Source organism: Talpa occidentalis, unplaced genomic scaffold (genome assembly GCF_014898055.3).
Source record: "Talpa occidentalis isolate TD23 unplaced genomic scaffold, MPIMG_talOcc4v2.1 talOcc4.15, whole genome shotgun sequence".
NCBI classification, from domain to species: Eukaryota; Metazoa; Chordata; class Mammalia; order Eulipotyphla; family Talpidae; genus Talpa; species Talpa occidentalis.
The window spans coordinates 2,949,572-2,973,367 of NW_023601543.1; the positions used below are offsets into that span (position 1 = coordinate 2,949,572).

A 23,796-nucleotide genomic window follows, 5' to 3' on the forward strand; every position below is an offset into this window, starting at 1 on the left:
GGGCCTCCCTGGTGGCGCAGCGGGTTGAGCACAACGCTGCGAAGCTGTCCGCAGCCTCTGCAGTGCTGAATCGATTCCCGGCCAGGGAGATACCCACATGGCGCGGCAGGCCTCTCCTGTTTCACCCGCTGCTTCCCTCAGCAGTGTTTTTGGTCCATCTGCTTGCTCTGCTCCCTGCTCTGTCTCTGGTGAATTCTCTTACCTTCCAGCACCTCTGGCCTGTACCCCAGTGCTTGTATAAATAAATAAATCTTTAAAAAAAAACAGTCTATAAATTAAAGTCATAAAATAGCCGCCCTAAGTGTCCAGGTATGGAAAAAAGCAGTGCAAGACTGGAAGGTGGTTTCTGTTCCACAACCAACAGAGGCAAATGCACATTAGACCCAAGCCCTGTCTAAATGTCCATATCAGCACAGGTGAACACTGACCATCTGGCTTCATACCTACATACTTCCAGATATCCTTACAGAACAATGTCCTTCACACCAGGGGCAGTGCCGGGGACACCTTGGAGTAAAGGGGAGTAGTGAGGGGGCTTCTGCCAGCACCAGGTGAGGCATAAATACTCTGAACCCCAGAAGGTGAATCCTTACACAGACACCCTAGAGTCATGGTCCTCTGTGATAGTTTGTATGTTGTCTAAGCAACAGCCCCAGAACCACATGAAAATGGAAAAAGCAAAACAAGTTCAAGACTCACAGGATAATTGCTATTCTGCAGTTGTCAAAGCACTTTAAAATGTTCCCTTTCAATCTAGAGCAATAGCATTAATCCCTGTGACTTTTCCACTCTAGGTAGGTGTGGATATATACCAAGAAGTGGAACTCTTTAGACTCTTATTGTTCTTCCCCAGCCTAGATTTTTGTACTAAGTCCTCAAGAGCCTGAAACATGGAGCAAACAAACAGATATGACAATTAAAACACAAAAGCACGCAGTGGGCAGACACCACTGGGTTAATCTTACACGTACAATCGACAATTAGGGAACATCCACGTAGACTAAATCCTCCACACAGTTCAACGTATTTCAGTGTGAGTATCATTAGCTCCTACCTCTGTAGAGCTACAGCTCTAGAGGTGGGCCCACTTTAGGTAGTTCCAAAGATTCCTCAAAAAACAATTCTTTTCATGAGTGTGAAGTCTTGGCTTCACAACAATGCCAATTCTTTTCAAATTAATGCATACATTCATTTCAATGCCAACAAAAATCCTAACAGATTTTTTTTTACAGAGGTGAAACAGTAGTTTACAACACCGTATACATGTAAAATTTCTCCCCTCACCAACTGCACGTATCACAACACACCCTCCGCCAAACGTGTATTCAGCATCTACAACCAAACAGTTGGTCCCCTCTACCCTCTCTTGCCCTCTCCTTCCCTTCCAGTACCCACCATTCTAAAAGATTTTGAAAATCAAACTTGACAAGCTGGCCATGAAATTTATATGGAAGAACAAGGGGCTAGGGATAATTAAAGCAAATCATGAAAAAGAATGAAGCTATGAGCAGCAGTTATGCTACTATGCAGCGTTATTTATTACAAGCTTACAGTAATAAAACCACGTGTTATTAGCATAGGAACAAAAAGAAAGCAGAGCAGTGAAAACAAAATAGAAAGCTCAGAAAATGACCCACAAATGTCAGGAATCTTGAGATATGACAATGGCAGGATAGCAGAGAAGCAGGGAAAGGGTAGACTATTTAATAAACGCAAATCCCTATGCAAAATAAGTTCCAGATGAATTACAAAGCAATATGTAAAACAGTAAAAAAATTAAAGGAAAAAAGCAAACATGTTTAGGTCAGTGGTTTTTCTTAAGGGAAATGTGTAATAAAAACTCAGGTCTAGAAATAGAACATTACCAGCATCCCATGAGAACTCCTCATACTCCCTCCCAATTAAAAAAAAAAATTAAAAGAAAATATAGGAGACTATGTTTTGATAAAGTGGGATTCCTAAAGAAAAAATAGAAGCCATAATTAAAAATATTAATAAATTGGACCTTTTTTAATTAAAACATTCAGATGAAACAGACAACATGAAATTCAAAGATAGCTACAGACTGGGAGATGATATATTCAACCGTATAAAGGCAAATATTTGCATTTATAATATCTTAAAAATTCCCCAGATCAAAAAGCAAAAGACAAACAGTCCAATTAAAATGGGGGAAAAACATGAATAGCCTTTGCACAGAGGGTGCAACTGAAAACACCTTTAAATACATGAAAAGTGAGTCACCTCCCCAATAAGCAGGGAAATACTAGCTAAAGCAAGAAGATACATTTCACACCCGTCTTTTTGGCAAAATATTAAACTAACAATATCAGGAATGGGTTGATGATTTGAACACATACCTTTCTGGAAGCATAAACAGGCATTAGCACTTTGGAGACCAACCTAACAATGCTTAGTAGACAACTGCTTAAACAATTGCTGGGAGTGGATTCTCTTTACTCCTTTCTTCTTCACTAAATTAAGCACTCAATACGGTTTCAGTTGCAACCCACAAATTTTGCAATGTTGTGTTTACATTTTCATTTATTTCAAAACACTTTCTAATTTCTTTAAAATCTTTTCTTAGACCTTGAGAAGTCATTCCACCTTGGATTTAGCTTAATCTCCCCGGCAAGGAACCCCTGCCTGGATACTTCTTCATAAAGCTTAAAAATTTTTCAACCTTTGTTTTTTTTTTTTTTTTTCAAATATTTCTCTGCTCAGTCCAGTTGTGCATATGTTCAATCACTTATGTTATCCACAGGTCACTGATGTCATATTTATTTTTTCCCCAGTTTTTTCTCTCTGTACTCATACTGTATTTTTGATAGCTGTGTCAATACTCTTGGCTGTTAATTCTATCATTTCTAAGAGTCTATTTCTATTGATTGGTATTTCCCTTGTTCTGAATCATATTTTCATGCTTTATTTTTTTGTATGGTCAATACTATTTGATTGGAAACTGAACACTAGTATTTTAGTTGGGTGCTGGATTTTGTTGTATTCTTTTTAAAAAAATTTTAAATAAAAACAATTCCACAGAATTTATTGCCATCTGGTAATAACATAAGGGTAATCAAAACAATAGGAACAAATGTTTCAGAACTATCCTCCTAACAAAGAACAGGTTAAAAAAAGCTAACTGCATTATCTTCTCAACCATTCTTCACTTGATTGATCATTTCTAGTTGGAGACACTTTGGAGCAGAGAAATGTTTTTGCCTTTCAGCATGATCCGACCCAGTTGTTTTCTTGACTTTGTTTTAGAATGAATCTCTTCGAGGTACATATACGAGGTACATATACTCATCAAAACCAACGATACAGCCCTCTATCCACATATTCACTTGCTCATAAAGCCACACCTGAATCCGAGATCGATTTTGCAAGTATCTGAAGATGAGGTTGATGGGCTGCACCATCACCTTCTGCACTTTCTGACCCTGGCCGCAGTACGTCATGGTGGAAGCTCACAAAGACCACGATTTTGTTGTATTCTTTTAACTCTTTTTGGATTTTGTTATGGAAGTCTGCAGTTATTTGGAATTCATTCGATTCTTTCAAGTCTTGTTTGTAAGCTTTGTTAGGTCAGGTTTAGAGCAGGCTTTAGTGTAGGGATAATTTAAGCCTACCACTAAGAAAATGTCTTTTTGAGTACTCTATTTGATTTCCTAGGTATTAGAAGTCTTTCCCCACTGGTTGGAGAAAACATGAATTAGTGCCATTCCTGTGCAAGCTGTGATAACTGTTCAGTCTACTTCTTTCTGGTGGTTCTTTTACTAATCATGGATAGTTTTTTTCCTCATGTTTATGCAGATCAGAATTCAGTCAAAGACTCAAGGGGACCTCTGAATGTCTCTGAAGCTCTCTCTCTCTCTTTCTCTCACTCTGCATATCCTATCTCTCTCCAGTATTGTTCCTTGCAATTTCCAAACTTCTTGGTTTACATGAACTTATTTTGTCTCTCCTATTGAGCAAGATCTCTAGGATTGTTTTGAGTTCCCCTTCCTCACTTCAGCCCACATAATGACTCCAGGAAATAAGCTATGACAATAGCAAGGCTCACCTTACTTGTTTTCCCTCTGTCAGGAATCAACATTTTCCACTTCCGTACTGCCTGTCCAATGTCTGAAAGCCATTCCTTCATAGTTTATCTGGTTTTCTAGTTGTTTAAGACAGGAAGTAAGCAGTCCCTGTTATTCCATCACAGCTAGAAAGTGAAGTTCCACATTATATTATTTTTTATATTTCTTACAAACACAAAATGCTTAATAATATAAATATATATATATACTTTAAGGAAACTATACTTTTTCTCCTGACGGATAAGGTGTTACGTTGGCTCAAGCAGAGAATGATCAAGTAGTATAAAAAATGTCAAAGACTATATATATGGAAAGATGAACAGACACCCCTTTGACATTTCATAGGGCTTCTGGCAAGGTGGGGGGCTTGGAATAGAAACACCCAGATCTGTGGAACTTCCAGGTTTCAAAGACAATGAATTAAATATAATTCCAAAATATCTGGTCCTTATGCTAAACCATGCACACAGAGGACCAAAGCATTATAATCTAAAGTGGTTAGAAAAATATGAAAGAATAAAAAGAGTAACGCTATTAGGAGAACATGATCTAGTACACCTCTACTTGTTCCAACGGAAACCAGCCATGAGCAAGCAGTCTGAAAGCAAGAGAAGGAGTACTTTTTAAATACAATGATAAATATTATATCCAAGGAAAATGTTTACTAACTGGATTCTTGCAAAAAATGTTGTATTTAATAACGGTTATTATCTATTTTAAAGATGTCCTTTGATAAAAAAAAAATACTCTTCTGAGACAACATAAAACCTCAGTAGCATTTTTCCTTCTCATTTTTTCTCATTATTTGTAATCCTTAACCGCAAAGTAAAATAAACAAGAAAAATACTAAATATATTGAGCATGTACTTAAGTAATTCTACTCCTAACAGTTAATTGAAATGGCAGACTGCTTCCACGAGTCTGATTAGCTTGTTGTTTCTCAGATTAAACAGTTCATATGTAAATGTTGTTTCCTTCTCTGTTTGACTACAACCTTCCATGAAGACACATCTTTTTGTTCTATCATGATCATGTAATAGGTGGCTCAGCTGGTTAGAACAATGTGGACTCCAGGTGCAGTTTGTCCAGGGCTCAGCTAGCAGCCCCACCACACTGTACCTCTGAGTCTTGGGGGCCACCTTGCTATCCCTGGGAGGTCTCTGGAATAAGTGACATGAAGGCAGCATCAAAACTATGTTATCAAGAATGCCAGATCTCCTAGGACAGGCCCACTTCCAATGGTTCGCTTTGTTGATTGGGCCCCAAATACATTTGATCTTATTGATGATAGGTCTAGAATTTTACCTTCAAAATGAGGAGACTTCAGATCTAGCCAGTGGAGCTGGGAAAGGGAGTGAAGGGGAGAAGACGTCTGTGTAAGGCTTCAAGAATGTGGGCCACCTCCACCCATTCACCACCCTCACTCTCCTCTTCTATTCAGGGGCTGATGGGCAGTGAAATCCCTAAAAATGAAGGCAGTGTCAGCCAGGATGGCAAACTGGGGGGGCAAGAATAGCCGGGGCAAAGCAGGGTAAGATAAGCACCTGTGGCATATCATTGAGTCTCTCTGAACGTTCCACTTATTGTCTATCAGATGTGTCTCTAATACCCACTATGCCACAATCGACATGAGGGTTCCATGACAGGATGCTGGGAGAAGTCCCAAAAAGCTCTGGCACGGAGCAAGTCCTTATGCTTGTGAGGAGCCTACTCCTGGGGCTTATAGGAAAAGGCATCCTGGGTAGCCAGCCCAAGATGTAGCCCCAGAGCTCCTTGCACGGAAAGACAACTGGGCTTTCTGGACACGTCAGTAAGTGGCCTGTAACCCGCTGTAGTACGAGCAGCTGGGAGGCTGTGCCCTATGGCAGGTGGTGAAAAGTCAGCACCTCCTGAGTAAACTTTTTCTTCAAGGAGCAAATAGTTAAGTAAATATTTTAAGGCTCATAGTTGCTATTCCAAATACTCTACTCTGCTGTTTTAGTGCAAGAGCAACCTCAGACGGTATTTGAATGAAGCATAGAAGTGTTCCAATAAAATTTTATTTTAGATACTGACATCTAAATTTGGAAGAAATGCTTCAACTCCTCCAAACTCCCAAAGTACCGGGACTCAGACAAGATGAAGTAGACGGTGTGTCGGCATGAGCACGGGCGAGGATGTCAGCAGAATGACATGGAGCTCTGACTACTCACGGGCTACTTTGGGAGAAGCAGCCACAGCCAAGAGTTCTCCAGAGGGATTTCTCAGATTCCCAGTTCACCCTAGAACAGACGCTAAACTGAGGGCCACTGCAGGACACTGATTAATTGAGGTGACTCTTCCTCACCTTCATGCAGGGTCTTTTAGTTCATTGACAAGAGGACCAGCTCTTTGCAGAGCTGCTGCTCCCCCAGCTGTCAGAGTGGGAACATGGAGGCTGCCTGATAATTTCCAAATTCTGATCCTAAGTTGAGGACAGCGCCAGAGCGACACTGGAGTGTCAGGGCAGAGTATTGAGGGTAAATATCTCAGCCCAAAGGCTGTGACTTGTTCAGTACAGTTTGGATTTATTACCTTCAGCCTCTGTGACCTGAAGGTGTGAAAAGCTATTTCATAGTGTAACTAAGGCTGGGTTAAGAAGGGAAATCTCCTGGACCTATAGCAAAGCATATTATTCAAAATGAAACGAGTAACTTTGGGATGACTCACCACTATGGATTATCCGTTTGAATTATCCACATTTCTCTTCTTTCTGTAACACAACTGGAAGCTGGCATCACTGTCACGTCTCCGTGCTGGGGAGTGTGGCAGAGATGGTGAGAAGGGATCGATTGACTATTGTTGGTGAATGGGTACTCTGAAAAAGAAAAGAACAAGGTTTTTAAAAAAACCAACTGCACAGAGACAATATCTCCTTCTGCAGAGCCTAACGTGTTCACATCCTCATTTGATGGCATCATCTGCAATGCCAATTTGTAAAGTGTGCATTGAGTGTCTAGTAAGATGAAAAAGAACACTCCATGCTGTAAACGCAGAAGCCCAAGCAAGCACAGAAGATGCCACACTGTCACCTGAGTAAGAAGGTAACAAGAAATGGAGAAGGACCCTGAATTTCTGAGCAGCTATTACGTTCCCAGCTCTACGCTAGCTTCATGCTGAATTGCACATAAAGAACTGCAATTCTCCTGAGAGTCACTGTAGATAGGTGTTATCCGCTGATTTTAAAAGTGAAGAAACTTGAAGTGGGTAGATACCAAGTAGACTGTTCATGACCTATAAGGTAAGGCCAAGATCAAGCCTGGTCTCTCTGATTCCAAGACTGTGGTCTTTTTACTGCACTCTGTTGATCTCGAAAAATCCAGCTTTTCCAGTCTAGGGTGGCAAACAGACATGATGACCTTGTATTACCTTATCCCTAGGAAGGACGTTTGCAAAGACTACTAGCGCCACGTGAGAAGGACTCAGGAGCCAACTCAAAGAGGGTCTCAATGGCCCACAAAAGCCTCAGTATGAATGAGAACAGTGGGTTAAACACGTCAAATACGTTTAAATCCATGAGTTTGTAATTATATTTTAAAAACTCATCACATGTTGATTTTATTAATGGATGCTAGCAAACCAGTGCATTATTTTTGAATCAGGCATTTATACTGCCTTCTTAAACAAAGTAATAGATGCACATAAATATTCCAGGTAAGACATAAAGAAGGGATAATGCAATACGAACATCACCAGTTGTGACCCTTTAGTGAATGAGTGACTCCAGACTTGCTCATCAGTGGCTGCTCACACGAAACAGACACAAGCAGACAGCACGTGTCTCTCAAAGAGAATGCAAGGCCATGTACGAGGTGGCCTCACCAAAAGTAAAACAAAAAGCAAAAACTGAAACCTGAGTCTGATTAGGCCTCTAGATGAACTACCAATTTAGGGAAAACACAGAAGTCTGGGGCAAGGTAGAGGGTAGACCAGAATTAAACAGAACAATGGGAGTGCAATCAGCAAAATCCAGAATGTGGGAAATACTCCAGTGAAAACAATCCATTTTCTTCAAAAAATAAATTGTAAGAAGAAAAGATCGAGGGGGAACCTGGAGACTGAGGGAGACTGAAAGTCTGTATCAACCAATTACAGTATCTAGTCCCACTTAGAGCTTCACTCAAACAAGCAAAAATCCATTTATCCCAATGATCAGTTAATTGGAAACTGGAACACTGAGTAGATACTTGTTTCTTCTAAAGAGGTTTTGCTTGTTTTGAGGTGTGATAATTTTATTGTGGATTTGATTTTAATAAGTGTCTAACTTTTTAGAAATACATACTGAACTGTTCACAGGTGAAATGTCATGGTGTTTCAGTTTGCTTCCAGAAAGAGGGAACGGAGGTGTGGTGTGGGTGAAACGAGAGTGGGTGAGGAGAATGGGGGATGAGGATGGGGTTCCTGTCCTATAACTATATCTTGTTTTGTATGTGATGGACATTTTTCACAATAAAAAGATACAACTATATAATAAACACATAAGATATAAAGATGCATATACATCCCACTGCTTAGAATTGATCCTATGGCGATAGCGTGGACTCAAACCATAGACAAATTCAAACATAGGCACTCAACATACAGCGAGGAGAGAACAGAAAGGGAGGTGGAGAGAGACAGAGACGGAGAGAGAGACAAAGAGGAGAGAGAGTTGAGGCAGACAAAAGACAGCCACTGAAACGGCGCCCTGGAGCGAACAGAAGGAGGGCGAGGCGCCTCTCACAGAAGCAGCGCCTCACTGGGACTCCGGCGTTTCGAGTGGAGGCTATTTCCCAACATAGCTCCTAACCACACTCCTGTCTTCATCTGGTGCCGAGCCAAAGACGCAGAGACCCACTGCGATGTGACCGGACGAACAGGCCAAGAGACTCTGCTGAGACGATCAAGCCCGTCAGCCTTCTGAAAGGAATCTTCAGGCAGTTTAGACTCTGTGGGCTTTTCATCTTATGTGCTGGTCAAATAATCTAATAGAAAGTTGCAGCAGCCCCCCGCGCCCGGCTCGCGCAGCGGTGCCTTTGGAACAAAGCAGAGGGAGGGCACATCGGGAAGGAGACCAGGGTCAGTTCATGGAGGCCCCGAAGGCCAAACTGCGCAATCTGGCTCTTGTGCTGGTATTAAATATTTGAGGGTAGGATGAGAAGAGATCATGATGGACTAATTTTTGGGGAGACAAATGTGGCCGTGGTGTGCAACACAACCTGGGTTGGGTTGGAAAATACGATCCCACCGTTAGCGCTACAAACCAGACAAAGACGACGAGTGTCTGAAATTGGGGGAAAGCAGCCTAGACAGACGGGAGCAAAGAGTACCAGGGGGACTCCGCAGGGTTCAGGAGTGGTTACACACACAAAAGCAGGCCGAAGGGGAGGTGAGCTCCGCCGGGTCGCGGAGCAAGGCGGGCCATGAGGCAGTCTTTTTTGGTAGCAAAAGACAGAACCAACCAAAATATCTACGAACAGATATTGCCTGGCAGATGGAACAAACTACAGTTCCTCTTCGAGATGGCATATTGTGGAGCTATCACAGAGAAGCAAGGGAGATCTCCACACGTTGACGTGGACATATTAAGTGAACAAAGGCAGCAGAGCAGCGTTTAAAGCACACGCTACATTTGTGTAAGATAGCCACGTGGAGTACAACTCTTTTTCCATTTGTTGAATATTCAAACACGCAATGGACAGATACACCCAAGCCCAATAACCATGATTACCATAAAGGGAGGCTCTCAAGATGGGGGCAGGGTGAGCAGAATGGAAGCAAGGCTTTTAGAGTATCTTTTGTTCATAGGATTTTGACTCGGAACCATGTAAGTGCTTTATATAAATTAAAAAAAAGTAAAATTAAATTTTAAAATGGGAAAGAAATTCAATCCCTAAAACTGAAAAAAAATGAAGCAAATTAATCAAATTGTGCATCAGGTTGGTAACATAACCATACACAGAGAGAAATTTCTTCAAGTGACTTTAAACACAATACTTCAACTACCTCCCTAGTAAGACTCATTCTAAGGGCAAAAGGGAGCAGACAAATCTTACGACTGCATTCAGCAGTCTTCCTACTCACCCTGGAATTGTTCCTTTGAGACTGTTACAGATCTAACTTAGGGTCATGCAAGTAATTATGTTAATGTTATAGGAACCAAGATTTTCAGAGTCGGAGGAAAGAGATGAAGTTACAAAATCAAAGATGTTAAGTAAAAGCCTTACACTGTGAAATTCAACTTTGAAATATCAATAGGAGCTCATCATTTTTCTTTTTAAAAAAATATGTGTTTTCTAGCTCTTTCACTAAAAAGAAAGGACCCAATAACTGAGTAGCAGTGAGGAAACACAGCCTTCACACTGTGCTCTTTTAATACCTTCAAGAGGAACTAGAGCTCCTTGGAGAATGCTTGACTCCAGGTCTGGGTTTAGAACAGTGCAAGATGAGCCTGCAACATCTCAGCAAGCCAAAAATCAAGAAATCCATCAGGACAAAAGGAAACAGAAGCTAACTTGAAAGGACCCCCGCTGGCCCAAGATGAGACAGTTTTAGTAACAAAATGAATAATGACTACAATGGATCAAAACACATTAAATATATAAAAATCCATGAGTTCATAACAATACTTAAAAGACTTGATTGGTCACCATTGGAAGTTGCTAGGATACCAACTCATTTTGAAAATTGATGTTTTTAAAGAGAAGGTATCAAACATTTATCCTGCCTTTTTTGTACACACTGTTATTCAAGGTAACTAAATGGTTGATGAATAAAATTCTTGATAGAAAAATCCCAACGAATGAATGTAGAAGTAATGCCAGAATTAGAAAAAAAGCCGTTTTGCAACTCTTAATGAAAGAATGGATATTAGCTGTCATCAGCCATGGTTATTAAAAGCATTAAGTGAAGGGTTGCTAGGGACCTTTTTAAAGGAGGGCTTGAGGTGATACCATTTGAAACTACTGATCAATCTTAGTGTCACTCATCATGGAGCTACCAGATGCTATTTGTCTTGTGAGGCGACATGATATAAAGTTCACGGCAATGGCTGTGAAGTATTCTGACCCCAGATTTCAACCTGAATCCGATCAGAGGAGTCTCTAGATGTAACTACCAGGGGACAAGAAACAAGTTCTGTGACAACACGAGGAAACAAATAAAGGGAGAACATGGCACATTCTTCACAGCATATGACACAGTAGCTCCAACAACTCACCAGCAGCGAAAGACTTGAGACAAATTTAAATGCAGCACGTGTGCCTTGTTTGGATTCTAATGCCAACAAATCAATTATAAAATGATGCCTTTGAGAAAATCAGGGAACACTGGCCATGGATTGAGTATTAAATGATATTAATGAATTTTTGTTAATTTTGTTTGATGTGATAATGGCTTAGTAAATACATGTACACAAATATATACATACGGTGGCATATATGCATATATATGTATACATACAGGGTTTCCTTGTGAGTTAAAATGAAAAGCCACTACTGCTAATGAGAAGAGGTAAGATGGGGAGAGAAGCCCATTTTGGGAAAGAGTCTGATCGTTTGTGCACGTGAAGTTCTAGAAGACAAAGGACAAGCAAGGGATGGATACACAGCAGGCAGTGGGAGGGTCAGGCTGGGAGCTCTGATAAAATGTCTGAGCTGGGTGAGATTTGGGAGCGGATTACAGATGCAAAGCACGGGGGTGGGTGGTACATTGAGTAAAATGGAGTCAAGTGCATGATGAAGGAGAGCACTGGACCTTGAGCAGTGAATGGAACGTGGCCGACATGTGATGATTGTGAGCCATGTACACCTGGAATTTACGCAATGTTATCCTGCACTGTTACTTTAATAAAACAATAAATAAGTCATAGAAAAAAAATTAATTAGAAAGCAAAGTCTTGGGATTAGGTTAATTCACCGGGAAAGGAGAAGACAGGGCCGAGTCTAAACGTCAGGGAATGTTTACATCACTGAGGTGTTGGGGGCGCAGGTGGCAGAGGTGGTGGTGAGGAAGCAAGAGGAAAAAGAAAGTCAAGCCCAACAGAGGAAAGAGAGACAGTCGGGAAGGCCTAAGGAAACCAAAAATAGTCTGGCCTCACAGAGGCTAAGAAGGAAAGAGTGTGAAGGAGAGTGGTCAACAGTGCGAAGCGTTGGGACAAGATGGAAGAGGATCAGGCCTCTGAAAATGGAGCGATCCCTACGTTCCTACGTGGGTCCAAATTAATTTCCAGCTGACAATGACCTCAGAAATAACCGTGAGCCCGAACAGAACTGACACCAGCCTCCCTCTGTTCCTGCATTTGTCCCTTCCTTCGCTCACCCACCAGTTCAGTCACTCACTTAACAACGGCCACCGAGACCCTGCTCCCAGCCACAGCCCCGCTCCTTCTGCAGTTCTGAGGCAAATAAGCAGCTGCCCTCCACAAGCCTGCACTAAATGAGGAAGACAGACCTGGAAAAAGAATTACAACACAGCTTTCACTCTTCAGCAACGACTTAGTGACTGCCTCCTGGGCCAGACCCTGGGAGGACAAGAGATAGAAACATAAACAAGTGGTTACACACCCACACGCACACACACGGCCACCCATGCACCCTCCCCCCACCATCACACGCACACACCTGCACCCTGGAGCTCAAAATATAGCTGGGAGGCAGACAAAACACATTGAGAGGAACTAGAAAAGAAGGTACCGATCGTGTGAGGGCACAGAGCAGGCGAGGGGCTTGCAAGGCAGCCTGTGAGGTGGGGCTTCGTCGCCCGTTCTCCATACAAGGAAACTGAGGTGCAGGGAAGCGAGGTGGCTTGTCTCAGGCCATGAGTGGCCAAGCGGAGTTCAAGGGTGGGTCTCTGAGACTGGGGAGTCCAGATCCCACGCACTCTGACATACTGCCTGCCGGCTTCTTCAAGAGCCCCCCCGCCCCACTGCGCCACAGGCTGCACCTCCAGGGGCACAGAGTAAGTAGGTGCCCACCAAGTGTCTGCAGAAGGGAGAAATGAGCCACACAGTGTCACAGAGCCTGGGAAAGGTCCCTCGGTTCACTGGGGGTGAGTGTGGCCCTGTGTGGGGCCACTGGGGCCACTGGGGGGCGTGGCAGGGAGGACACCCAGGCCCCATACCCAGGTGAGGATCCTGCTCTGGGCCCCTGTTACAAAGAAGAGTTGGCATCAGGGAGCCCTGAGAAGAGCAGGCAAGGGCCAAGTGGAGTCCCAACCCTAGGGGGCTTGGGCTTGGAGGCAGGGGTTCGGGCCCAGACCTAGGGCTCCAACTGGGCTGCCAAGCCAGAGCCAGAGTCTGTCAAAGCCTTGGTGTAAGGCTGGGCTGGGCCCTTGACGATGGGGAGGGAGGACAAAGAGGACAGAGGAGGGGGAGGCCAGAGGAAAGGGAGATGAGGGGAGGGGAGAGGAGGGAGGACAGAGCTGGCTGACCTTTGCCTGCTGATGGTGGGCCAGGCCCCGGCCGGTTCCTCACGACCACGCTGGGAGGCAGGTGCGAATATGAACCCCCGCTTGACAGATGTTTCCCAGAGCCACTGAGTAACTTTTTGAGGTCACAGAGTCAGGATTTGTATGTCCCCCCCGGGGCTCTACTCCACTATACTTTACTGGTCTCGGGGTCTTACTGGGGGGCTGGCCAGGGGCCAGGGGCTCTGACCTCTCTGTCCTACACCAACCTGAAGCCAGCCTGCAGGGAGACTCGTGAGCTCAGCAGACAAGTAAGAATGTGCTCCAGATGATTCTGCAGGGGGGCAGAGAAGAGGCCCCCTCTTCTCTGGGGTGGGTAGGAGCATGTCCTGCGAACTACTGGGGTCACTGGCCCCTCATAAGATGCTACAAGGCCTGGGGGGGGGGGTCTGCAACTTTTACAAAGTCTTTCACTTGGTTGACATGCCACTTTGGGGAAAACAATTGGCGGGGAAAAAAAGACACTTCTTGATCACAGAGATTTTCCCCGGAAGATTAAGCATGTCTCTCCACTTCCATGCACATATATTTTCCAGATGTCCACTGGTCTTTCTGGAATTTCTATGAAGAATTTCAGTTATTTCAAAAAGAATGCTCAGATATCACAGTTTTTGCTAACATATGGGGCCCAGATCTCCTGGCTCCACCTCGTCACCAGTGCCAGCACGGCCAGGGTCAACACTGCTGAGGAGCAGTAGAAGGAAAATGGTTCGCAGGCCCTGCTCAGCTAGCCCCCCACCCAGTGGGCCTTCCACCTAGCGACTCACATCCAGCCCAGTCACCAGACCAACCAGCCACGGCACGGGGTCAAGGCAAACCTTAGCTCTGGGGCTACCTGCCTGGGAGAACTAGGGTGCCTCTGTGCCCGCCTCAACACTGGCTGTCTGGACAGCCAGCCTCTGCCTTGATTCCCATCATGCACGTGGTCCTGCCTGCTATCTCAGTTCCCTTGGCACTGAAGCCGTGGTCTGCAGGAGACGGTACCTGGTCACGTGCCCAGTACCTGGCACAGAGGGGTCCTCAGAGTGCGCTGCCTTGTTCCTGCCCACCCTTCTCTCTAGAACTGGGTCCTTGGCCCCAGGGCAGGTTTGGCCACTAAAGAGAGGTCTTTTAGATGAAGACTGCACAACTGGCTGAAAATCCAGCAATACCCACAGGCCTGCCCCATGGCTGTGTCATCTGCAAAGATTTTACCTTCTCGTCTCTTGCTTTCTTCATTTGAAAAGTGAGAAGAGGGCACTGCCCCCTCACAGAATTGCTGGGAAAGTTTTAAGGGAAGCTATGTGAAGTGTTCATGTAAGTATCTGCTCTTGCCTTGGTTATTATCATTGAGTTACCCTGGGGTTCTTAGGGCTGACCATTTCCCAGAATGCCACGGAGGTACCTGGGCCTGCCTGCAGACTATTCTCAGACACTTGCTTGCCTCTGCCTGTCCTAGCATTTGCCCTGGCCCAGTGACCGCACCCAGCATCCAGGACCAGGGTTTAGCTCCCCTCCCCCCTGCCTGGCCAGGCGCAGAGTCCCATGTGAGGGCAGTTCCTCCTGGGCTGGGCAGTCCCGGGAGTGTAGAGCTGTGGGGAGGCACCAGGATGGGCTGGGCGCACAGCAGGCCTGGAGAAGTAAAGCAGGCCTGTGTTCCTGGGAACTAGGTGTGGCTGGACAACCTTCCAAAGGCCGGAAAGACCACTTCCCCTGAAGGTAGAGCCCCCCCGGGGAGGTGGCGCAGAGAACAGGAAGACAGCAGCGCTGTTTGCTTCGTGGGGGCAGGGGTCCAGCCAATGCAGCTCCTGACATAATCTAAACAGAATCCAGCCATCTCAGAGGCTCAGGGTCATATTCTGAGAGACAACAATGGTTGAGCGAGAAGATGGGCTTGCTGTCCAGAGCCCCGAGGAACCCAGCTCTGCTGACCTGCCAACTTGGACAGTGTCCAACAGGGGCTTGGGGCATCTCCTCAGAGCTGCCTTTCTTCTACAGGTGAGGAAATGGGAGCTTGCTCTGTCTTCTGCTTGGCTCTTTAGATGGAGTTGACCTAGTCACACACTAGCCGTGAACTTCAAAACTAGCCTCAAATCATACCTCCCCTGGGCAACAGGCCCAAAGACCTTCCTACTGGCTGGTGACCCATTGGGCTCGCTCTCATCTGCCCTGCTGTCTGAGAATAGTCTGGGTACAGTCTCCTCACCCCTGCCTCTGTCGCCAGATGCCTTCGTATTGGGTCCCTCAGTCTGAGCCAGACAGGACTAAGCACTCGGTCTGCCCTCAGGTCTTGGCACTGCTCTTGTCGCCTCTGGGAAGGGAACTTCTGAAGCCGAGCCAGGCCAGGCTCCTCTCCTGCCTCCCCCACTCCCAGCATGTAGCCTCTAGGCCCTGGGATTCGGGCACTATGGCCCAGAAAGGAAGTAATAATAGCAACACAAGCTCCTTGACAGAGGTGAAATGTTTTCAACTTTTCAAATAAGGAACAGAACCCCTGTCCAAATGTCAGCTGCAGCTCTGCCTAGTTACCCGACCCTGAGCAACTTGCTCAACCTCTTTGAACATTGATTTCCTCATCCATGAACTGGGGACTGGATGGGAGATTGTAGCTAAGTGACTGGCGACCAGAAGAGCCCTTGGTAGGGAGAGAGATCATCTACTCACCTGGCCATCCTCACCACCCTTCCGGCTGCTGCCCCAGAGTGGCTCAGCGAGCGCTGAGTGGGGAGTCTCCTTATCTTCAGGCGAGGCAGGCAGAGAAAATGCTGGTCTCCCCAGAGAAGGCTACCTGAGGATGGGCTCAGCGACTTGTCCCAGGCCCCAGGGAGGGCGCAGCAGAGTCTGCACTGGGCGCTTCTGTTTCTGGTGTTCACTCAGATCTAGGGCCAGAAAAGAACTTAGACATCATCAAGTACAATCCCATCCTTTCAGAGTTCAAAAACGGAGGCCAGAGAAACCCAGGATGTCTCACAAGGTCAAAGAGCAAGCCCGCTGTGGAGCACGGCCTGGTGTCCTGCCTCCCAGCTTAGCACCCTGTCGGCAACATGGCAGATTCCCTCGCGAAATTGTCTCTCTGTTCCCAATGCAGCAAACACGGGCATCCGAGGCTCACAGCTACCACAGCGTTCTAGGAAAACGTCTGAGTGATGAGTGTAAAGGCCTCCTGAGATGACAGGCCCACCCTCAGAGTACCAGGGTCGTCCTGAGATGTGCTGCTGCTGTAATTTGAAAGCATGTGTTAAAGTCAAGGCCACTGGTGTTCAAGAGTGCGCCATCTTTGAAGTGGACCTCCAGTATTTCTGGAATGTCAGGCATGAGCTCTGAGAAACACCCCACTTGGCAGTTCCTTCTAAAGCAACAAAGACAGTTTCATGAGGCCCAAGGAGCACAGGATATTATTGTTTACATGCAACCCTTATGCCACGGCTGCGGGAAATGGAGCCAAATTCCACAGGCTCTTTCTTTTCTTTTTAAAAATTTTATTATTTTGCATTGAGGTAATGCTGGTTCACAACCTTGATTATGAGTCAGAGGTGGAGGATCACCCCTTCTCAGGTGTATGTCCCCACACCACACCCACCACCAAGGCACCCAGAGTCCTCCCCCACAGCCCACGGGCCCCCATCCGCAAGATCTTTTCTAGAAAGAGATCCTTGGCAAAACAGAGAAGGCCAGCATTACTGCTTGGTTTGCTGTTCTTCCTGGAAGTCAGATTCGTTTGAAAACAAAAGGTGATGTCCTCGGAATTTAGGTTTTTTGTTGTTTTTTTTTTAATTTTTTTTTTAAAGTTTTATTTGTTTATTTATTTATACAAGCACTGGGCACAGCCAGAAGCGCGGGAGGGTGAGAGAATTCACCAGAGCCAGAGCGGGGAGCAGAGCAGGCAGAAGGACCGAAGGACACTGCTGAGGGGAGCAGCGGGCGGCAGGAGGGGTCTGCGCGCCATGTGGGACCCTCCTCCGGTGGCCGGGGAGCAGCCGGGGATCGAACCGGCGCTGCAGAGGCTGCGGGCAGCTTCGCAACCCAGCGCTCAACCGCTGCGCCACCAGGGAGGCCCTGTCCTCGGAATTTAAACGCCAACACTGGGGCGATGCATTAGGCTGCTGCACTTGCAGTTAATGTGAAGATGCAAAAGCTACATGAGCGTTGTGTTCGCCTCAAATGAAGAAAGTCGGGAGAGGGGGCGGCAGAGCTGACTATTTCACTCATTAATGTAAGTAAAAAGATCCCTGCTACTTCTAAGTTAAAAGGTTTCCAAATCCAAAGGGTTTCTGATGACATGGGATGAAAGGATGTTTTCCAGCAAATCAACACCCTGGGTTCTAAAGACAGGCTTTTCCCTTGAAAATATCACCAAAACACGTTTCTTATGCCCGCTGCACCGTGAGGCTGTGGCGGCGGCAGAAGCCCGTGACTGCTGGGGCGGCCTGTCTCGGTGCCCACGGACTGCCCTGGCCCGGCACGCACAGCCGGAGGCCCTTGCCCGACTCCCTCCAGCAGAAGCAAGGTGAGGCCGCATCCACCGGCTCGGCCAACGCCAGCGTGTCGGTGCCCGCGGCTCGGGGTACCCACGGCCCCGGCCCGCCCCCGTTAGCATGTCTGCTGGGCTTTTGGCTGTAAAGGAGAGAGGCTTTTCCGAAAGCCCCGTCTTTGCGGCCAACCTCCAGAAGCCGAGAGAATTTCAGAGTTAAGGTTACTCTCCCTGCCTCCGCCTACCAGTCTCTCACAGGCCAGGCTCTGCGCTCGGGCCACGCCAGAGAGGGGAATGAAATGGGAAGCCAAACGCTGTGGTTTGCCGACCATGGGGCTCGATGCGATTTGCTGCTGGCCCCGGAATCGTGCACCGTGCCTCGAGCGGCGGGGCGGCCGGCGGCGCAGGAAGGAGAGAGAAGACGTAAGAGGAAAGAAGCTGGCTCACGCCTCATACACCCCGAGCCTCGGGAGCTGGGGTCGCTGGATGTGAAGGCTTGGAGCTACCTCCTCACTGTGAATGGGTATTTAACAACACGCTTGTTGTTAAAATGACGCAATGCCTATTGCAAAAAGCCGCACGGAGTAGAAAGAGCAGGACTCCATCACTGAGTTAGCATGCATTTGCAAGACTGCTGAAGCTTCTAGAGAACAGGAATTTTGACTGTGTCTAGCTGGGGTTCAATAGCTCAGACAAAATCAAGAACCAGGAGAGTTTGATATGGCTTTTTTTCATCCAAATTTCTATCAACCTAATCTCCTTAAAAGCTATAAATTATAATTAACCTTCAAGAGATTTTAAGCAAAAGCCCATAAGCAAATTAGAATATAACTAATCAGACATCGTTAGCTTATGAGATAACACACAGTGCAACCCCAGTCCTCTGTCCAGCTGATAAAACCACAGGACAAGCACCTCATTGCTTTCCAGCCTCTCGATGAGGCATTTTATAAAAGCAAAGATTGTCCACTGGACTGGTAGAACATGTTTCAGTAAAGACGCATCTTACACCTCCACCCTGAACACCGACGATGTGTCTGTATCACTGACAGGGGAAACACCTGAAGCTTTCGGTCACCGATTCTTCATGTCTGAAATTCTTGAGGGTCTTCTGCGGTTCAGAAGAGATTTATCATTAACTTCCAGTGTCCTGAGATACTTAAAGAACTTTAAGTATTTTCTTTTTCTTTCTTTCTTTCTTTTTTTTTTTTTTTTAGAAAAAGAGGTAGTCATCCCAGTTCTTATTGAAATTATAAAATTACAAACTGGTGCTCTCTCTGAATCCAGCCCTGGGCATGGAATCCAGACACAGACGGTCTGTCAAAACAGCAGAAAAGACAGGGAAGGAACTTCTAGGAAAACAAGCTGGGAGCTGAGAGAGTAGGACTGGGGGAAAGACAGCCCCCAAAGAAGGAAAGGACAAAGGACTGGTGGGTGAATGTTCTAAAATCTGCTCCTTTCCCCTCCTTCTTACTGCCCTGAAAGACCATTTTTATGTCCGTTTGCCACTGGGAGGCATGCTGCTGTTAGACCAGTGCCGAGAGATGGCAGGCTAAGTTTGTGGTGCAAGTCTGGTCTGGCTGGACAAACAGGTGCAATGTGGGTTGGCTGGCCCTTAAGTCTTGCATCCAGGTACCAGTGCCCTCAAACATAAAGGACTGCCGCTGATAGCGGCTTCTCTAGAAGAAAAGCAATGCCAACACTGAGTAACCATCTGTAACACTAGAGGCTTTCTCCCTGGAGGCATATTTTCTCCATAAAACTCCATAAAAGAGCTGTCTATTTAGCTCTTCTGCCCATTTTTTCACTGTGTTATTTGCTTTATTTTTGTTGTTATGAAATCTTTATAAATCTTAGCTATCAGCCCCTTGTCAGATGTATGGTGTGCAAATATTTTCTCCCATTCAGTAGGGGGTCTTTTTGCTTGAATGATAGTTTCTTTTGCTATGAAGAAACGTTTTTCTTTGGTGTAGTCCCATTTGTTTATATTTACTTTTGTTTCTCTTGCCGCTGGAGATGAATCCACAAGAACATCATTGAAGCCGATATTGTGGAGTGTTTTGCCTATGTTTTCTTTGATGCATTTTATGGCTTCAGGTCTTACATTCATGTTTTAACCCATGTTGAGTTCATTTTTGTGGAAGGTGTGAAATAGTGATATAGTTTCACTCTTTTGCATGTGGCTGTCAGGATTTCTGAACACCATTTGTTGAGGAGACTCCCCTTTGTCCAGTGTATATTCTTGGCTCCTTTGTCATAGAATAACTATCCATCATGATGTGCAGGTTTATTTCTGGGCTCTGAACACTATTGCATTGGTGTGCGTGTGTCTGTTTTTGTTCCAGTATTGTAAGTTTTCATTCCCAGACCTTTGTAGTATAGCTTGAAGTCTGGGCATGTAATACCACCATTCTTCCTCTTTTTTTGGTCAGGATTGCTTTGGTTATTCAGGGTCTTTTGTGGTTCCACATGAATTTCAGTACTGTTTGTTCTTTATCTTTGAAGAATGCCACTGGAGCCTTGATAGGGATTGCATTGAATCTATATATTGCTTTGGGTAACATGGTCGTTTTAACAGTGTTAAGTCTTCTAATCCATGATCAGGGAATATCTTTCCACTTCTTTGTGTATTCTTTTTCTTTTAATGTGTTCTAGTTTTCAAAGTATAGATCCTTTACCTCCTGTGTTATTTTTACTCCTAGGTATTAATTTTTTTTATTTGGTGCATTGTGAATGGGATTGTTTTCTTGATTTCTTCTTTCTCTTCTATCTTGTTCACATATAGAAATCCAACTGATTTTTGTAAATTGATTTTGAACCTCCCACTTTACTGTATTGATTTATTATTTCAATTAATTTTTTAGTGGAGTCTTTAAGGTTTTCTATGCATGTTATCATGGCATTTGCAAGTAGTAATAGTTTTATGTCTTCTTTCTAATTTTAGATTCCTAATTGCTGCAGCTATTGCTTCTAATACTATGTTGAAAGTGGTGAAAGTAGACTACCTTTTCTTGTATCAGATCTTCAAAGAAAAAGTTTCTAATCTTTCACCATTGAGTATGATGTTAGCTGTGGGTCTGCAATATATAACCTTTATTATGTTGAGGAATGCCTCACCTATCCTCAGTTCTTTGAGAGTTTTTTCATAAATGGATGTTGAATCTTACCAAATGCTTTCTCTGCATCTACTGATATGATCATATGATTTTTTCTTTCCTTTTGTTGATGTGGTGAATTACATTGATTGTTTTTCAGATGTTGAACCATCCTTGTGTCCATGGAATAAATCCCACCTGGTTATGACGTATGATTCTTTTGACGTATTGTTGAATTCTGTTTGCTATGATATTGTTGAAGATTTCTGCATCTTTGTTCATAAGGGATATTGGTCTATAATTTTATTTTTTGTGATGCCTTTGTCTGGCTTTGGTATCAGGGTGATGTTAGCATCATAGAATGTGTTTGGAAGCTTTACCTCTTTCCAGTTTTGGAGAAGAATTTGAGAAGGATAGGTATTAGTTCATCTTTGAAGGTTTGGTAGAACTCATTAGTGAAACTGTAACAGACAAGGATTTTAAAGAAATTATCATAACTATGCTCAGGAGAGTAAAAGAAAATATGTGCAACATGAATGAAGAGATAGAAAATCACAACAGAGAAATGACAACCATTGGGCAAAGAAAGAAAAAAAATTCAAGAATTGGAAAAAATAGTATCTCATTATTTTTTAAAAAAAATCACTGGATATGTTCAACAGCAGAATGGACATGAAACAGAAAGTTTCAGCAAACTTAATATAGAACAACAGAAGTATCTAATGTGAAGAATAGAGAGGAAACTATATTAGGAAATGAAAACATGAACAGAGCCTCAGGGACATATGGAACAACTCCAATGGTCTAACAAACATGGAACTAGGTTCTACTGGGAGGAGGAGCAGAAGTAGGACAGAAAAAAATTATTGAATGTTCAATAACAAATTTAAAGAAAAACATAAACTTTAAGATTCAAGAAACTCAGCAAATCCAAAGAGGATGAAAAACAAAACTGGGAATATCTCAAACTGCTGAAAACTAAATGTAATTAGAAAATCATAAAAGCAGCCAGAAAAAATGTTATACAGTGGAGGAAGGAAGTTTAAAATATGACTGATATCAATGCTATTCCAGTTACAAATCCAGCATTGTGAAAAGAGATCAACCAAACACTAACATTGCTTGCTTGCTTTCTTTCTTTCTTTCTTTCTTCTTTCTTTCTTTCTTTCTTTCTTTCTTTCTTTCTTTCTTTCTTTCTTTCTTTCTTTCATTTATTATATAAATTTTATTTTTATATTCTCCATACAATTGCAACCCCCTTATTTTGACCCCAATCCCTCCCCTCCCCGCCCCCCACCCCCCACAGAGTGTCTCTGGTTCATAGTTTTTTGTTGATTTTGATTTTCACTTTCTTATAGTTATTCATTTTCCTGGTCCCTTATTTAAGTTTTCTAGATTCCTGCTATGAGTGAGACCATCCAGTATTTTTCTTTTTCTTTCTGGCTTATTTCGCTGAGCATGATCCCTTCCAGCGCCATCCATGTTGCTGCAAATTGCATGTGTTTATCTATTTTGAATGCTGAGTAATATTCCATGGTGTATATGGACCACATCTTCTTGATCCAGTCATCTATTTTGGGGCATTTGGGTTGTTTCCAAAGCTTAGCTATTGTAAATAGTGCTGCTATAAACATAGGGGTGCAGGTGCTCTTTGGAATTGATGTTTCTGTGTCCTTTGGGTAAATACCTAGGAGTGGAATTGCTGGATCCTATGGAAGCTGTATGTTTAGTAGGTCCAGAAATCTCCACACAGCTCTCCATAGTGGTTGGACCAGTTTGCACTCCCACCAACAGTGCAGGAGTAACATTGCTTTTTAAAACTTTTTCTCTTGATAGACTAACAGGAGGTTACAAAATAGTTCATAGTGTTGATATACTGCTTCTCTATCTTTCCCCAATGGTGACATAGGGTCAAAATAAGGATGGGGTGGGGTGGGATGGGGTGGGAATTGTATGGGGAATATAACCAAAATGAAAATGCATACATTGTGCAAAAATGAAAAATGATGTAAGAATTATATAAAATAAAATAAAATAAAGAACAGAAAAAAATTAAAAATTCAGTTAGACTACAGTCATTCACCTTTCACTACTTTTTGTATTCACTCATATAAAAAGAGTGTGAGAGGGCTGTAGCTTAATGTAATTTTATCATGTGTATAGAGTCACACAATCATAGTCACAAAGACTATAGCACCCCACAAAGACGGTCCTTCTTGCTATTCCTTCATAGTCACACTCACCCCTCACCCCATCCTTGTCCCTTAACAACTACTGATATAGTCTCTCTCTGTATTTTTTATCATTTCAAGGTTATATAATTCATTAGCTCTCTTATGATTGGCTTTTTTCACTAAGCATCACATCCTTAATACCCATCCAGTATTATATAGGGTGAATTACTAGAGTTGTTTATCACCCATTTAAGGACACTTGACTTCTTTTCAAATTATTTGTCAGTGGAATGAATTTATTATGCATAAACTTACTGTGACATTTGTACCCGCATTTTTACATGTGCATGAGTTTTCATTTATCCAGGACACATGTCCCAGGGTGCAAGTGCTAGATTTTACAGTAATTACATGTTCAGTTTTATGAGAAATTATCATATTTTTCTCCATAGTGACTGTACCATTGTACATTCCCATGAATACTGTGCTAGATTTTTAATTTCTTTACATCCTCACCAGCATTTCATATT

The 23,796-nt window shown here is 43.9% G+C and overlaps 1 pseudogene; it reads right to left on the reverse strand.

The window, feature by feature from the left end:
* Nucleotides 1-3,043: 3,043 nt before the first annotated feature.
* LOC119245835 (small nuclear ribonucleoprotein E-like) overlaps nucleotides 3,044-23,796 on the reverse strand; it is a 90,805-nt pseudogene continuing 70,052 nt past the window's right edge.